The sequence below is a fragment of the Lithobates pipiens genome, unplaced genomic scaffold (genome assembly GCF_037356315.1).
Source record: "Lithobates pipiens isolate NorthernLeopardFrog02 unplaced genomic scaffold, aLitPip1_a1.2 Scaffold_18, whole genome shotgun sequence".
Lineage (NCBI taxonomy): Eukaryota > Metazoa > Chordata > Amphibia > Anura > Ranidae > Lithobates > Lithobates pipiens.
This window is the reverse complement of record NW_027507758.1, coordinates 30,992,387-31,010,332: the sequence shown is the minus strand read 5'-3', so window position 1 is coordinate 31,010,332 and position 17,946 is coordinate 30,992,387. Positions and strand designations below refer to the sequence as shown.

Here is a 17,946-nt window from a genome sequence, read left to right as displayed (position 1 = left end):
AGGTGTCATTGCTGTATGTCACGCTGCTGGTGATCATCTCCTGCACCCTCTTCTTTGCCTACCCTGACCTTCCCTCTCCTCCATTGCCTTCATGTGCTCCACAGTCCTGAATTGTCACAACAATTTCCCATATAAAAAAAGAATGCTTGTAGTTGTCGATCCCAGATTCACCTCATACATGTGTTATGTCATTGGCCATGTGGTGGGACTATGTTTGCACAGCTATTGATTATTTTGTGGCTGCAAATTTGACCTGTAGGTTTGCAAAGTTTGCCTCCCATTGAAGTCAATGGGGCCCACCGCGAACGTTACGGTTCGCGAACTATCGGCCGCGTTCGCGAAACGTCCCGTCGGAAGTTCGTCCATCACTACTTGGGGATATAGGGAGAGATAGTATTGGGGTTACAGGGGGGTTATTCTTGGGGCTATAGGGAGGGTTAGTATTGGGGTTATAGGGTGGGTTATTCTTGGGGCTATAGAGAGGGTTAGTATTGGGGTTACAGGGGGAATATTCTTGTGCATATAGGGAGGGTTAGTATTGGGGTTACAGGCAAGTGTTCCACCTACTGGCTGAAATTTAGAATACAAAATAATATCTTTCTGCAAAAAACAGTATTCAAAAGTGTTTAACAAAATACATACAAATATAGGACACATTCACTGTGGTTTACATTTTATTCCATCAGGATTTAAATTGTACAGCAGAATTCTCCCTGGGGACACAAAGCAGTTAGCAGTCAAGGCAGCCATCTTGGTAATTGCATTGGCCGGGAATCGAACCCGGGTCAGCTGCTGAATAAGCAGCTATGCTCACCACTGCACCACCAACGCGAGGCATGTCTTTGGAGTGTGAAGGGAAAAAACCTATCTGCAGCTCCCCCCAGCACCCTCCACCCCCCCACCGCCCTCCATCCCCCCCCCTCCCCCACCCTCCACCCCCCCCCACCCACTTACCTGAGCTTGATCTCAATCTAGCGCTGTGCCTGAGAGCAGTGTCTCTCCACCCACCCCCCCACCTGTATATACTTCAACCACCCCCCCCAAACACATGTATAAAGGTCAGCCACCCCCCCACACACACCTGTATATAGGTCAGCCACCCCCCCCCCCCACACACACAAACCTGCATATATGTCAGCCACCCTCCCAAACACACAAACCTGCATATATGTCAGCCACCCCCCCCCCCCCCCCCACACACACACACTATAAACTATGAATGCATCGGCGCTCAGACTTAATCCTTCTCTCCTTATAGGTGCACTGCAAACCCAAACTGTTTTCCCCACTTCTTTAAAGTGAAAATAGTTCTGACCAACAATATTCTTCACCAGTGCTTGTAAGCAGGGGTGGTCCTCTATTCACTAAGCCGCCCACTCGCTTTCCCAGAGAAAGCTGAAGTTGCCCAGCCCATCATAAATGACTTCAATCAGATTCAGGAAAATCAAATATTGTCCCAATATCCTGGCCAGGTCATTTCTCCGCAGGATGTATTTCAGAATGATGATAATTATCAGGAGTGTTATCTTACACCAGAATGCACTGGTGGCCAGTAATGAAATCCAGCTGGAGGATTCTGATGGCCCGTTTGCCGTTCCTTTTACCATACCGTCCACTTCCTGCTCTGTTGAGTTTTTGCGTAACTGCTTCACTAGCTTCTGGATCTCTGGAGGGTTATACTCCCTTCCTTTGTCCAAGTCCTACACTTGCTGCTCCGTGGACATGATCTTGGACTCCTCCACTGGAATGTGGGTATTTGGGGTTTCTTGGGAGACTTTTTGCTTTCCTAACCATGGATATAATATTTTAAAAACCCATGGAATTTCCCCTGGCCTCTCTGTTGTCTTTACAGTCTCCTCTTCTATCACATGGATCTCTGGGGGGTCATTTTCAATTTTTCTGTCCAAGTCCTCCACTTGCTGCTCCATGGACTCGATCTTGGACTCCTCCATCGTAATGTGGGTATCTGGAATTTTTTGGGGGACTTTTTGCTTTCCTAACCATGGATAGAATATTTTAAAAACCCATGGAATTTCCCCTGGTCTCTCCATTGTCTTTACAGTCTCCTCTTCTATCACGTGGATCTCTGGGGGGTCATTTTCAATTTTTCTGTCCAAGTCCTCCACTTGCTGCTCCGTGGACTCGATCTTGGACTCCTCCACCGGAATGTGGGTACTTGGAGTTTCTTGGGAGACTTCTTGCTTTTCTAACCATGGATATAATATTTTAAAAACCCATGGAACTTCCCCTAGCCTCTTCGTTGTCTTCACAACAGTCTCCTCTTCTATCACGTAGATCTCTGGGGGGTCATTTTCAATTTTTCTGTCCAAGTCCTCCACTTGCTGCTCTGTGGACTTGATCTTGGACTCCTCCATCGTAATGTGGGTATCTGGGATTTTTTGGGGGACTTTTTGCTTTCCTAACCATGGATAGAATATTTTAAAAACCCATGGAATTTCCCCTGGTCTCTCCATTGTCTTCACAGTCTCCTCTTCTATCACGTAGATCTCTGGGGGGTGGTCATTTTCAGTTTTTCTGTCCAACTCCTCCACTTGCTGCTCCGTGGACTCAATCGTGGACTCCTCCACCGGAATGTGGGTATCTGGGTTTTTTTGGGAGACTTTTTTCTTTACTAACCATGGATAGAATATTTTGAAAATCCATGGAATTTCCCCTAGCCTCTCTGTTGTCTCCTCTTCTACCACCTGGATCTCTGGAGGGTCATTTTCCCTTCCTCTGTCCAATTCGTCCACTTGCTGCCCTGTGGACTTTATCTCAGACTCCTCCACCAGAAGGTGGCTTTCTGGGGGGTCATTATCTGTTTCTCTGCCCAAGTCTTCCACTTGCTGCCCTGTGGACTCAATCTTGGACTCCTCCACCGGAATGTGGATGTTTGTCTCTTTTTGTGAGTCTCTTTGCTTTTCTGACCATGAGAATGGTTTAAAAACGCATGAACTCTTCCCTGGCCCCCCTATTGACTGTACAGTCTCCTCCTCTTTCATATAAATCTCTGGGGGGTCACGTTCAATTCCTTTGCCTAATTCCTCCACTATCTGCACCGAAGCATTGATGTTCTCTTCCTTGAGGGGCATGGAGATCTCTGGAGAGGGTTTGGTGACCTCTCGTACTCCTACCCATGTGCACAGTAGAGTAAAAATGACGGCAATGATCTGATTCCTCATTTTTGTAAAGATTAGTAACTGACAAGAAATGTTAGTTACTACAACAAATAAAGATAGAAATCTGCGCTTGCTGCTCGCTATCAATAGAAGGTTTTGAATAAACAAAACCAATATGGAAAAAGAAAGCTTTGAAATTCAGTGAGAAAATACCTGGAGCTCCTTCCAGACACACCTGTCTCAGCTGAGATCAAAGACCAACTGACACTCTGCAACTGCTGCTGTTCCTTATATAGCCACATCAGTGTCACTATGACATCATAGCGTTGCTAAGCTGCAAGAGAGAAACTTCACTTTACAGCTGCTGCAAAATTAGCAACTTCACTTTACAGCTGCTGCAAAATGTATCATCTGGGCTGCGCCAGGCACTGCGCACAGGATGGATCTGATTTTGGGGATCCAGCAGAACTGGAAATGATCCGATATCTTCATTATAATGAAATCCTATAGACTGTAATACTACATATTGATACAACTGGAATGTTTCCTATTGGATGCAATAAATATTAGGAGAATCTTTTATACAGTCCGGAGATCTTTATTTATCTATTTCGTTTTATTCAATTTTATAATTTTAAAACGGCTATTGCCTTCAACAAAGATGGCGCCGGTGCTCCGTCAGATGAGGGTGACGTCCCACACATCACTTCCATTACATCATAATACGGGTCGCTCACCTGTACACTCATTGTCCGCGGTGTAATAAAGTTGATTCAATCGGTGAGTGCAGTGTGAGGAGGAGAAGTGCCTGGTGGGGTGATCGGTGTTGTGGCAATAAACATTGCCGAACTGGTTGCTATGGCCGCCCGCGCCTAGCAACAACGCTCTGAGTCCGCCTGCAGGAGCGAGAGAGCAGCCAGAGAGCGTCTTCGGTATCTCCTCCCCCTGAGCCCTGAAGGCGGAGTCTTACTGTTGCGGGGGCGGGGACGGTAGAAGTGTGATTTGCATTCGGGGTAGAGTGGGAGGAGCCGCAGTGCAGAGGGCAGGACAGGCGGGGTTCCGATCTGAGCCGAGAGGGGGGTGGGGGGGGGGGACAGATTTCGACAGGGAAACCATTCTCGGCACAACACCGGTGGAGAGGAAGTATGTCCGCCAGTCTGCGCGATGATCTGCAGGAATACCTCCAGGAGCTGGGTGTCACCCTGCGGGGGGGCGGGCCTCTTTTTCTATGTGTGGGGATAGCGGCGTGTGCGGGGTGCCACGTGTTCTCGCTGGGACTGACCACTAGGTGGCGCTGTAGATACTCTAATGTAAACCAGAGGGGAAAAAAAAGTGACATTTAACCTGTTTAGTACCAAATTCTATATATTTCCCTTCATTACCTATTTATTATTATATTTTCATATTATTATTATATTACTATATTGTCATTATTATATTATATTACCATTATTATTTTATATTCCATTATTATCGTTATTACCATTAATATTATTATTACATTACTATACATATTAGCACAATTGTATAAACATTATTATTATATTATCATTACTATATTTCCATTATTATCATATTACCATCATTATTATTATTATATTACATTAATATATTACCATTATTATTATGTTTCCATTATTGTTATTATTTTATTATTGTCATTATTATATTATTATATTTTATTAATTATATTATCATTATTATTATTATATTATGTTACCATTATTATATTCCATTATTATCATTACATTACTATACATATTATCATAATTATATTGCCATTATTATTATTATACTTAATATATTTCCATTATTATATTACCATCATTATTAATATATTACCATTATTATGTTTCCATTATTGTTATTATTTTATTATCATAATTATATTACCATTATTATATTATCATTATTACCATTAATTGTTATATTACCATGATTATTATTATCATAATTATAATACCATTATTATATTATATTATCATTATTTTATTCCATTATTATTATCATTATATTACCATTAATATTATGATTATTATTATATTACCATTATTATTGTTATATTGCCATCATTATTAGCATGATTATATTACCATTATTATCATATTATTAATATATTACCATTATTATGTTTCCATTATTATTATATTACCATTATTATATTATCATTATTACCATTAATATCATTGTTATATTATTATCATAATTATATTCACATAGTGGGGAAGGGGGAAAGGGGAAATTTTGGGACTTTAAATGAGGTCATAGCCTCCATCCCTATCCATTGTAAGGCACAAAGTTAAAAACAGGAGCTGAGCGGGACCTTAAATGAAGTAGGGGGTTAAAAAAGACAAATTGGTTAAGGAAAAATTTTATTATTCGTTTTTCTAACAAGACATAATAACATGTATATTGGAGAGGTGCGCGGACAGACACATTATTGACATTAACATTTTGCTTTATACAATCATCATGACCGATACAGAATAAGTTAAAAAAGCGCACCTCCATTATATACATGGAATAACCAAATATAGTAATAGATTAGACGAATAATACAGTATAGGCAACAACTTTGAATCTATGACTTCTTGGTTGTTGCAATAAATTAGTAAAAAGAACATAATTAATGCAGTATTTCAAAAATTAATGCTGGTTAGAGTTGGGGTACCAAAATGCACGGCAACTATTAGCTCTACGCGTTTCGCGGCTTACTGCCGCTCATCAGGAGCAAACTCGTGATTGGTCTGAAAATACAGAATAGTAGTAAATTAATTTTTGCAGTGATGGAACATAGGGAGGTTGAAAAACCCACCTAGTGGTCACTTACACATAGCCATACAGTCAGAGGAGCAGTCTCGAAAGCCACCAGGCACCCAAAGCGATGGTACGGGAGCTGAGGAGGCCCATCCGGCGGCAAAGAGGCCCGCAGAATGCACACACAGGCAATCACCGGGACAACAAGGGCATTTGATAAGTGAGAACAGAATCAGCGTGTAAGTATGAGCCTAGTGGGTGAAAAAATACATGATAAGAGATACAGGTGTTATGTAAATTATATGGGGGAAAAGTGCAATAAAAGGAAGTGGGATGGGTATATGTGAGTGTAAGAGGAGTTGGCAGAGGGAAGGGAAGGGGGGGGGGGGAAGGAGACTGCTCCTCTGACTGTATGGCTATGTGTAAGTGACCACTAGGTGGGTTTTTCAACCTCCCTATGTTCCATCACTGCAAAAATTAATTTACTACTATTCTGTATTTTCAGACCAATCACGAGTTTGCTCCTGATGAGCGGCAGTAAGCCGCGAAACGCGTAGAGCTAATAGTTGCCGTGCATTTTGGTACCCCAACTCTAACCAGCATTAATTTTTGAAATACTGCATTAATTATGTTCTTTTTACTAATTTATTGCAACAACCAAGAAGTCATAGATTCAAAGTTGTTGCCTATACTGTATTATTCGTCTAATCTCTTACTATATTTGGTTATTCCATGTATATAATGGAGGTGCGCTTTTTTAACTTATTCTGTATCGGTCATGATGATTGTATAAAGCAAAATGTTAATGTCAATAATGTGTCTGCCCGCGCACCTCTCCAATATACATGTTATTATGTCTTGTTAGAAAAACGAATAATAAAATTTTTCCTTAACCAATTTGTCTTTTTTAACCCCGTACTTCATTTAAAGTCCCGCTCAGCTACTGTTTTTAACTTTGTGCCTTACAATGGATAGGGATGGAGGCTATGACCTCATTTAAAGTCCCAAATTTTCCCCTTTCCCCCTTCCCCACTATGTGATTATTGATATAAGGGATGGAAGACGGGTGTTATTTATACTTTATTTTTGTTTAATTTTGCTTAAATTCTTGGACCAAATCGTTTCAAGTACCCTATCATTCATCATTTTTATTTAGTTATAGCAGCTACTACAGTGTTTTTCCAAATTTTCATATTTTTCTTTTTTTACATATCATATTTTTTGTGTATTGTTTGGTCCTTGAAACACCTGTGCAGTCGGGTGGTGTTGGTGGCGTCGGCCCCGTTGCATCCCCTTTTGCCTGGGTCGGGAGCTGCGATGCGCACTGGGGGACGCCCTCCGCCCTCCTCATCCATTTTTTTGGTTGGGGGCGGGGCGCGTTCTCCCACTGCGTATCGGCGTCACACTTTCACCGCCGGATGTGCGGCATCACTTTGATGGGTGCCGCCTTTCCGGCGAGTTTGATTTACATCCTCACGTCACCTGGAGTGTGGGTGTGGACACAGGCTCGGAATGTTTTTGTATCCCGGGTCCGGCGTTCTCCACTCCTCCCCATGGTGTCTCTGAGTGTGTGACGTTGGGGGCCTTCTGGCGGCGGTGTGGTTGTGTCCGTGGTTGGCGGCGGCAGGCGGGACCAGAACGACCGGGGCTAATCACTTACCATATATTGCTACCTCTTGTTTCCGTGCTTTCTCCACACACAAGGTATCTTTGCAATAATAGTTTCAGTGTCCCTTTTTCTTTTCACTTTCCTTTCACTATCACTCTGTCACTTGGAATTCAGATTGGGTCATGGTATATATTGGCCACTCCTCCCCCCCCCCCCTTTCCCTTCCCTCTGCCAACCCCTCTTACACTCACATATACCCATCCCACTTCCTTTTATTGCACTTTTCCCCCATATAATTTACATAACACCTGTATCTCTTATCATGTATTTTTTCACCCACTAGGCTCATACTTACACGCTGATTCTGTTCTCACTTATCAAACGCCCTTGTTGTCCCGGTGATTGCCTGTGTGTGCATTCTGCGGGCCTCTTTGCCGCCGGGTGGGCCTCCTCGGCTCCCGTACCATCGCTTTGGGTGCCTGGTGGCTTTCGAGACTGCTCCTCTGACTGTATGGCTATGTGTAAGTGACCACTCGGTGGATTTTTCAACCTCCCTATGTTCCATCACTGCAAAAATTAATTTACTACTATTCTGTATTTTCAGACCAATCACGAGTTTTCTCCTGATGAGCGGCAGTAAGCCGCGAAACGCGTAGAGCTAATAGTTGCCGTGCATTTTGGTACCCCAACTCTAACCAGCATTAATTTTTGAAATACTGCATTAATTATGTTCTTTTTACTAATTTATTGCAACAACCAAGAAGTCATAGATTCAAAGTTGTTGCCTATACTGTATTATTCGTCTAATCTATTACTATATTTGGTTATTCCATGTATATAATGGAGGTGCGCTTTTTTAACTTATTCTGTATCGGTCATGATGATTGTATAAAGCAAAATGTTAATGTCAATAATGTGTCTGTCCGCACACCTCTCCGATATACATGTTATTATGTCTTGTTAGAAAAACGAATAATAAAATTTTTCCTTAACCAATTTGTCTTTTTTAACCCCGTACTTCATTTAAAGTCCCGCTCAGCTCCTGTTTTTAACTTTGTGCCTATCATAATTATATTGCCATTATTATACTTAATATATTTTCATTATTATATTACCATTAATATTATTAATATATTACCATTATTTTATTTCCATTATTGTTATTATTTTATTATCATAATTATATTACCATTATCATCATTATTACCATTAATATTATCATTGTTATATTACCATGATTATTATCATAATTTTAATACCATTATTATCATATTATTAATATATTACCATATTATGTTTCCATTATTATTATATTTCCATTATTGTTATTACAATTTATTATCATAATGATATTACCATTATTATATTATCATTATTACCATTAATATCATTGTTATATTACCATTATTATTATTATTATCATAATTATATTGACATTATTATATTATCATTATTACCATTCATTTTATCATTATATTACCATTAATATTATCATTATTATTGTTATTATATTACCATTATTATTATTCCATTATTAACCACTTGCCTACTGGGCACTTAAACCCCCCTCCTGCCCACACCAATTTTCAGCTTTCGGTGCTCTCACACTTTGAATGACAATTACTCAGTCATGTAACACTGTACCCAAATAATTTTTTGTCCTTTTTTTCATACAAATAGAGCTTTCATTTGGTGGTATTTGATCACCTCTGGGTTTTTTATTTTTTGCGCTATAAATGAAAAAATACAGAAAATTTTGAAAAAAAAATGCATTTTTCTTTGTTTCTGGGATAAAATTTTGCAAATTATTCATTTTTTTTTTTTCATGAATTTTGGCCAAAATTTATACTGCTACATATATTTGGTAAAAATAACACAAATTCCTGGATATTATTTGGTCTTTGTGAAAGTTAGAGTCTACAAGTTGTGGTGCAGTGCCCTCATTTCTTGCGACCCAAACAAGCCAGGAAAGTACAAATACCCCCCAAATGACCCCTTTTTGGAAAGTAGACATTCCAAGGTATTTAGTAAGAGGCATGGTGAGCTTTTTGATGTAATTTTTTCCCACAATTCTTTGCAAAATGAAGATTTTTTTTAATGTATTTTTTTCCCCCCACAAAATTGTCATTGTAATAGGTTATTTCTCTCACATGGCATGTGTATACCACAAATGACGCCCCAAAATAAATTCTGCTACTCCTGAGTATTACAATACCACATGTGTGGGACTTTTTCACAGCCTGGCCACATAGAGAGGCCCAACATGCAGGGAGCGCACTCAGGTGTTCTAGGAGCATAAATGACACATCTAACTTGTTGACTACCTATTACACTTTTGAAGGCCCTGGAGCACCAGGACAATGACACGAGACACTGATGGCACATGGCTCTGATGACAGATGGCACTGATAGGTGGAACTGATATGTGGCACTGGTGACACTGACACATGGCAATGGGGACAGATGACACTGATAGGTGGCACTGGAGACACATGGCACTGACAGGTGGCACTGATAGGTGGTACTGGGGACAGGTGGGCATGTGTGTGTGTGTGTTCTTACTTTTCAATGATGCTGCAGCTGCAGCCATTCATCTGTCCCTCCTCACACGCTGTCTCTGTGTGAGGAGGGAGAGCCGGTGATGAGAGATGATCTCATATGTTTACATATGAGATCACCTCTCATTAGACACGCCGACCGAGTGCTAAATGGCCGCTGTGATTGGCCATTTATCACAATCTGTGATTGGCTGTGTCCACAGGGACACAGAACTTCCCTGATGTGCGCAGAGGGGGAGTAAACGGGAGGATGTCCAGGGACGCCCTCCCGGCAGTTAGTGTCCGCGCTGTAGACATCTTCTGGCCATAGCGCGGGCGCAAAGTGGTTAATATTATATTACCATCATTATTATCATGATTATATTACCATTATTATTTATTATCATTACTATTAGGAATGCAATGATATAGGTAATGGTGCCAATACCAAGCATTTGCGTGAGTATCAGTACTCGCCCAAATGCTCCCGATACCAATACTTTATGGTGCGATTCGCATCAATACAAAATGAATGAGCGGACCTCGCCTTGCAAAGAATTACATGCGTTTTGAACAGGAATGTGGTGTGATTCCTGTCCAAATAGCATACGATTTTCCCCACTGCTACTGCATACGTGCCCTATACTGCAGCAGTCCTTCATCAGTATAGGGACTGACGTACAGTCTGCTAATCAGTCACAACCTACTTGTTCCACAAAGGTCGTTATAAGGACTGGTAACTTGGTCTAGGGTGCTGCAGTACATAGGGTTGAGTGAGGTACAGTCTGCTATTCCATAAGGACTGGTATAGGTCCACAATACATAGGGTTGAAGTGCACTACTGCTGACCGCTGCACTATACTGCAGCAGTCCTTCATCAGTATAGGGACTGACGTACAGTCTACTAATCAGTCACAACCTACTTGTTCCACAAAGGTCCTTATAAGGACTGGTAAGGTCTAGGGTGCTACAGTACATAGGGTTGAGTGAGGTACAGTCTGCTATTCCATAAGGACTGGTATAGGTCCACAATACATAGGGTTGAGGTGCACTACTGCTGACCGCTGCCCTATACTGCAGCAGTCCTTCATCAGTATAGGGACTGACGTACAGTCTGCTAATCAGTCACAACCTACTTGTTCCACAAAGGTCCTTATAAGGACTGGTAACTTGGTCTAGGGTGCTGCAGTACATAGGGTTGAGTGAAGTACAGTCTGCTATTCCATAAGGACTGGTATAGGTCCACAATACATAGGGTTGAAGTGCACTACTGCTGACCGCTGCACTATTCTGCAGCAGTCCTTCATCAGTATAGGGACTGACGTACAGTCTGCTAATCAGTCACAACCTACTTGCTCCACAAAGGTCCTTATAAGGAATGGTAAGGTCTAGGGTGCTACAGTACATAGGGTTGAGTGAGGTACAGTCTGCTATTCCATAAGGACTGGTATAGGTCCACAATACATAGGGTTGAGGTGCACTACTGCTGACCGCTGCCCTATACTGCAGCAGTCCTTTATCAGTATAGGGACTGACGTACAGTCTGCTAATCAGTCACAACCTACTTGTTCCACAAAGGTCCTTATAAAGACTGGTAACTTGGTCTAGGGTGCTGCAGTACATAGGGTTGAGTGAGGTACAGTCTGCTATTCCATAAGGACTGGTATAGGTCCACAATACATAGGGTTGAGGTGCACTACTGCTGACCGCTGCCCTATACTGCAGCAGTCCTTCATCAGTATAGGGACTGACGTACAGTCTGCTAATCAGTCACAACCTACTTGTTCCACAAAGGTCCTTATAAGGACTGGTAAGGTCTAGGGTGCTACAGTACATAGGGTTGAGTGAGGTACAGTCTGCTATTCCATAAGGACTGGTATAGGTCCACAATACATAGGGTTGAGGTGCACTACTGCTGACCGCTGCCCTATACTGCAGCAGTCCTTCATCAGAATAGGGACTGACGTACAGTCTGCTAATCAGTCACAACCTACTTGTTCCACAAAGGTCCTTATAAGGACTGGTAACTTGGTCTAGGGTGCTGCAGTACATAGGGTTGAGTGAGGTACAGTCTGCTATTCCATAAGGACTGGTATAGGTCCACAATACATAGGGTTGAAGTGCACTACTGCTGACCGCTGCACTATACTGCAGCAGTCCTTCATCAGTATAGGGACTGACGTACAGTCTGCTAATCAGTCACAACCTACTTGCTCCACAAAGGTCCTTATAAGGAATGGTAAGGTCTAGGGTGCTACAGTACATAGGGTTGAGTGAGGTACAGTCTGCTATTCCATAAGGACTGGTATAGGTCCACAATACATAGGGTTGAGGTGCACTACTGCTGACCGCTGCCCTATACTGCAGCAGTCCTTTATCAGTATAGGGACTGACGTACAGTCTGCTAATCAGTCACAACCTACTTGTTCCACAAAGGTCCTTATAAGGACTGGTAACTTGGTCTAGGGTGCTGCAGTACATAGGGTTGAGTGAGGTACAGTCTGCTATTCCATAAGGACTGGTATAGGTCCACAATACATAGGGTTGAGGTGCACTACTGCTGACCGCTGCCCTATACTGCAGCAGTCCTTCATTAGTATAGGGACTGACGTACAGTCTGCTAATCAGTCACAACCTACTTGTTCCACAAAGGTCCTTATAAGGACTGGTAACTTGGTCAAGGGTGCTGCAGTACATAGGGTTGAGTGAGGTACAGTCTGCTATTCCATAAGGACTTGTATAGGTCCACAATACATAGGGTTGAGGTGCACTACTGCTGACCGCTGCCCTATACTGCAGCAGTCCTTTATCAGTATAGGAACTGAGAGTTTTGTCACAGGGTCATTTAAAAAATGACAGGCAGAGGAAGAGGCAGGCCCTTCTGCAGGGGTGGTAGGGGTAGGGCAGGAGCAACAGGCTTGAGCCAAAGTGGGAAGTTGCAGAAGGTGCGTTCAATTCATTTAAAGGATGCACCAGACTTGGTTGAGTGGCTCACTCAGCCTTACTCTTCTGCACCCTCCTCATCCTCTCGATCTGCACCCTCTTCTTCACTCTCTGCTATGTGCACCCCCAAAGACACTACCACCAACAACACCACCACCACCACATACCTTCCGCTTGAGTCACAGGAATTATTTTCCAATCCATATCAAGACATTTCTGATGCGCAGCCACTCTTGGTATTGGATCAGGAAGAGGAGGTAGCAACAACCGCTACTCAGCAGTCTGACGACAGTACCCAGATCAGCCCAAGGAGGAGGTTGGTCCCCGGTGTTGCCGGTGTTGCTGCCTACTCCAAGATCTCTATAGCGGTGGGGAAGGTGACGTCGATGATGACGTGTCTAGTGATGTCACGTGGGTGCCCACAAGAGAGGAAGAGGAGGGGAGTTCAGAGGGAGATATGGACCAGCAGATAGGGAGGAGAAGCAGGAATAACTTACATTGCACAGGAGGGACAAAGTAGACTGCAAATGTATCAGGAGCGAGTCATCGACCATGTACGGTCACATCTGGCGCTCCCAGGACGCTGGCACATGGCTCCGCAGTGTGGGCTTTTTTTAACGTGTCCGCTGCTGACAATAGCGTTGCCATCTGCAATCTTTGCAGTCAACGCATTAGTCGCGGTAAGCCCAACACTCACCTAGGGACGACCGCCTTAAGAAGGCACATGAGCAGCCATCACCGAGTCCAGTGGGAGCAACGGAACACACAAAGCCACACTCCAGGCTCTCACCGCCCAGCCTCGTCTTCTACTTCTCCTTCTCCTCTCTCCTCACAATTGTCCTCCACTCCACCTTCCATCACGCCAAGCTCACGTTTTTCTGCAAAAAGGCAGGCTTCCGTGGGCCTAATGTTCGAGCGTAAAAAAATGATGACGCAGGATAACCCTCTTGCCCAACGGTTGACGGCTGGCTTGTCAGAACTCATAGCCCACCCACTACTGCCATATAAACTGGTGGACTCGGAGGCTTTTCGCAAATTTGTGGCCATTGGAACACCACAATGGAAGGTCCCAGGAAGGAAGTATTTCTCACAGAAGGGCATCCCAGAGCTATATGGCCATGTTCAGCGGCAAGTGAATGTATCTCTGGCACACAGTGTCGGTGCCAAGATACATCTGACCACAGACACGTGGTCTAGCAAACACGGGCAGGGAAGGTATATCACTTTTACTGCCCACTGGGTGAACCTTCTGAGGGCCGTCAAGCATGTAACCCGTGTAGATTTGGTTTTACCGCCACGGATTGCATGCAGGCCTGGCCCTTCTTCTCCTTCTCCTCCTACTCCATCCTCCTCCCTCTCCTCCTCGGCTGACTCCTCCTCCTTTTCCGCTGCTAGCGTCTCTTCCACTGCGCTGCCCAAGCTCCCCAGAACCTATTCGGCATGCCAGGTGAGACGCCATGCCGTGCTGCGTCTGTTGTTCCTGGAAGCCAAGAGCCACACTGGCCCGGCACTCCTTTCAGCTTTGTGTTCACTGGCAGATCAGTGGCTAACACCGCTCAATTTGACAGTTGGTAAAGTGGTGTGTGACAACGGTGCCAATCTGCTTAGCGCATTGAAACAGGGCAAAATCACGCACGTGCCATGCATGGCTGACATTCAGCGGCGACACAATCTGCCGGTCAGACATCTTATTTGCGATTGCCCGACGCGATGGAACTCAACCTTCTATATGCTTGATAGGCTGCTCCAGCAGAAACGTGCAGTTAACGTCTACCTGTATGAACTCTGCGGCAGAACAGGTTCTGGGGAGCTGGTTTTTTTTTCACTGCGCCAGTGGCTGCTCATGCGCGACGCATGCAGACTACCTGGATCACCAAACTGGTCAGTCGCAGCCATGGCGCCATCAGTGACATGGTACCTTATGCCTTCTTTATGGAGCGTGCATTGCGTTGTGTCATTGATCAAGCTGTGGAGGAGCAGGAGCGGGAAGATGAGGAAGTCGCAATGCTGGATGAATTCCCAGGGGTGGCTACTCTATCTGAGACAAGTCAACAACAGGAGTCTGAAGAGGAGTCAGAGGAGGATGGTGCCGGGGCGGATGAGGAGGAGCAAGAAGAGCATGCTTTAAACCTTTCTGGGATCCCTGTTGTGCGTGGATGGGGAGAGGAGAATGAAGAGGACGACATTATCCTGGATGATGAGCAGGAGCCAGGCCACCACACCGCTTCCAGTTTAGTGCAAATGGGGGCCTTCATGCTCCAGTGTTTTAATAGGGACCCCCGTATAAAAAGCATAAGGGTCAAGGACCAGTACTGGGTGGCAACGTACTTAGACCCCCGGTACAAACACAAAATGGCGGAAATGTTACCGCCGTCACAGAGGGCTGGCAGAATGGAGCACTTCCAGGCCTTGCTTCGAGAAATGCTGCATTCTGCTTTTGCGTGCGCTGGCAGAGGAGCAATTCCCACTCCCAGAGAAGGAGTTGCGGGTACCAATCCAACAGCGCCTGCAAGAAGAGGCCGGTTTAAAGATGTGTTGGTGACTTCGGATATGAGGTCATTCTTTCAGCCGACCCATCGACAGGTGTCATCCGGATCCAGCATCAGGGAACGCCTAGACCGTCAGGTGTCCGACTACATCGGGTTAACGGCCGATGTGGACGCTCTGAGGAGTGATGAACCCCTGGACTACTGGGTGGGCAGGCTTGACCTCTGGCCAGAGCTTGCCCAATTTGCAATCGAACTGTTGGCTTGCCCCTCATCCAGTGTCCTGTCCAAAAGGACGTTCAGCGCAGCAGGGGGGATCGTGACCGATAAGCGTACTCGCCTAGCTCACGACAGTGTTAACTACCTCACATTTCTAAAAATGAATGAGGCATGTATCTCAGAGGAATTCAACACATGTGACCAGTAGACCATGTATATGTCTATAAACAATTTTTTTAATCGAGCACACAGACCTTCTTTCTTCATTTGGCTCACTTCCTTGTCCAAAAAAAGCACACCGTACTATATGCCCGTACCCTCCTCTTTGAAGAGGTTGAGCGGTGTCATATTTCTACTGGGGCTGCTTATTATGAGGGGCTCCCACCATCCCTGTGCTGTGCTGACTTCCTCCTGGGGCTGCTTATTATGAGGGGCTCCCACCATCCCTGTGCTATGCTGACATCCTCCTGGGGCTGCTTATTATGAGGGGCTCCCACCATCCCTGTGCTGTGCTGACTTCCTCCTGGGGCTGTACCTCTGCTGTGCATATTATGAGGGGCTCCCACCATCCCTGTGCTATGCTTATTATGAGGGGCTCCCACCATCCCTGTGCTATGCTCATTATGAGGGGCTCCCACCATCCCTGTGCTATGCTCATTATGAGGGGCTCCCACCATCCCTGTGCTATGCTGACTTCCTCCTGGGGCTGCTTATTATGAGGGGCTCCCACCATCCCTGTGCTGTGCTGACTTCCTCCTGGGGCTGTACCTCTGCTGTGCATATTATGAGGGGCTCCCACCATCCCTGTGCTATGCTCATTATGAGGGGCTCCCACCATCCCTGTGCTATGCTGACTTCCTCCTGGGGCTGCTTATGGTGCAGGTGTCAGTGCTGTATATCACGGTGCTGATGTCAGTACTCTCTATCACGGTGCTGCTGTCAGTGCTGTATATCACAGTGCTGGTGTTAGTGGTTTATGTCACGCTGCTGATGTCAGTGCTTTATAACGGTGCTGGTGTCAGATCACTCTATCACGGTGCAGGTGTTATTGCTGTATGTCACGCTCCTGATGTCAGTGCTCTATATCACGGTGCTGCTGTCAGTGCTGTATATCACGGTGCTGGTGTTAGTGCTTTATATCATGCTGCTGATGTCAGTGCTCTCTATCACGGTGCTGTTGTCAGATCACTCTATCACGGTGCAGGTGTCATTGCTGTATGTCACGCTGCTGATGTCAGTGCTCTCTATCACGGTGCTGCTGTCAGTGCTGTATATCACGGTGCTGGTGTTAGCGCTTTATGTCACGCTGCTGATGTCAGTGCTCTCTATCACGGTGCTGTTGTCAGTGCTCTCTATCATGGTGCAGGTGTCATTGCTGTATGTCACGCTGCTGATGTCAGTGCTCTCTAGCACGGTGCTGGTGTCAGATGACTCTATCACGGTGCAGGTGTCATTGCTGTATGTCACGCTGCTGGTGATCATCTCCTGCACCCTCTTCTTTGCCTACCCTGACCTTCCCTCTCCTCCATTGCCTTCATGCGCTCCACAGTCCTTAATTGTCACAACAATTTCCCATATAAAAAAAGAATGTTTGTAGTTGTCGATCCCAGATTCACCTCATACATGTGTTATGTCATTGGCCATGTGGTAGGACTATGTTTGCACAGCTATTAATTATTTTGTGGCTGCAAATTTGACCTGTGGGTTTGCAAAGTTCGCCTCCCATTGAAGTCAATGGGGCCCGCCGCGAACATTACGGTTCGCTAACTATCGGCCGCGTTCGCGAAACGTCCCATCGGAAGTTCGTCCATCACTACTTGGGGATATAGGGAGAGATAGTATTGGGGTTACAGGGGGGTTATTCTTGGGGCTATAGGGAGGGTTAGTATTGGGGTTATAGGGTGGGTTATTCTTGGGGCTATAGAGAGGTTTAGTATCGGGGTTACAGGGGGAATATTCTTGTGCATATAGGGAGGGTTAGTATTGGGGTTACAGGCAAGTGTTCCACCTACTGGCTGAAATTTAGAATACAAAAAAATATCTTTCTGCAAAAAACAGTATTCAAAAGTGTTTAACAAAATACATACAAATATAGGACACATTCACTGTGGTTTACATTTTATTCCATCAGGATTTAAATTGTACAGCAGAATTCTCCCTGGGGACACAAAGCAGTTAGCAGTCAAGGCAGCCATCTTGGTAATTGCATTGGCCGGGAATCGAACCCGGGTCAGCTGCTGAATAAGCAGCTATGCTCACCACTGCACCACCAACGC

The 17,946-nt window shown here is 44.6% G+C and overlaps 2 non-coding genes across 2 annotated transcripts; both read right to left on the bottom strand.

Moving 5' to 3' along the window:
* Nucleotides 1-759: 759 nt before the first annotated feature.
* Nucleotides 760-831, bottom strand: TRNAN-AUU (transfer RNA asparagine (anticodon AUU)). Its single transcript has one exon. It is a non-coding gene; the product is annotated as a tRNA-Asn (tRNA).
* Nucleotides 832-17,874: 17,043 nt separating this feature from the next.
* TRNAN-AUU (transfer RNA asparagine (anticodon AUU)) lies at nt 17,875-17,946 on the bottom strand. The gene has a single exon. It is a non-coding gene; the product is annotated as a tRNA-Asn (tRNA).